The sequence below is a fragment of the Garra rufa genome, chromosome 14 (assembly GCF_049309525.1).
Source record: "Garra rufa chromosome 14, GarRuf1.0, whole genome shotgun sequence".
NCBI classification, from domain to species: Eukaryota; Metazoa; Chordata; class Actinopteri; order Cypriniformes; family Cyprinidae; genus Garra; species Garra rufa.
This window is the reverse complement of record NC_133374.1, coordinates 10,687,582-10,688,224: the sequence shown is the minus strand read 5'-3', so window position 1 is coordinate 10,688,224 and position 643 is coordinate 10,687,582.

The window sequence follows — 643 nt, the reverse complement described above, 5'->3', positions numbered from 1 at the left end:
CAGCTGTACTAGTATTATATGTATCTGATTTGGCTGGAAGTCATAGCTACTGTTTGATAGCTTATTTTAAAATGAAAAATTTGATCATCATCTAGACTACATTATCTATTTTCTTTGAAAAATGGGAAATGTATGTGTCTTAATAGCACGGGTATATGTAGCAATAGCCAAAAATACATTGTATGGGTCAAAATTTATGCCAAAAATCATTAGGACATTAAGTAAAGATCATGTTCCATGAAAATATTTTGTACATTTCCTACCCTAAATATCAAAACTTAATTTTTGATTAGTAATGTATTGCTAAAAACTTTATTTGATTTCCTCAATATATATATATATATGTATATTTTTTTGCACCCTCAGATTCCAGATCTCGGCCAAAATATTGTCCTATCCTAACAAACCATACATTAATACACTTATTTATTCAGCTTTCAGGTCTGAATTTAGTAAAATTGACCCTTATGACTGGTTTTGTGGTCCAGTCATTTGTGTCATTTTTAAAACAAATAAAATATATTAAAATCTAAAATATAATATATTAAAATCTATTTTAGTATTGAAATATATGACATATTAAAATATAATATAAAATTAAAATATATAAAATATATTTTAAATGAATAATAATTGTTATAAT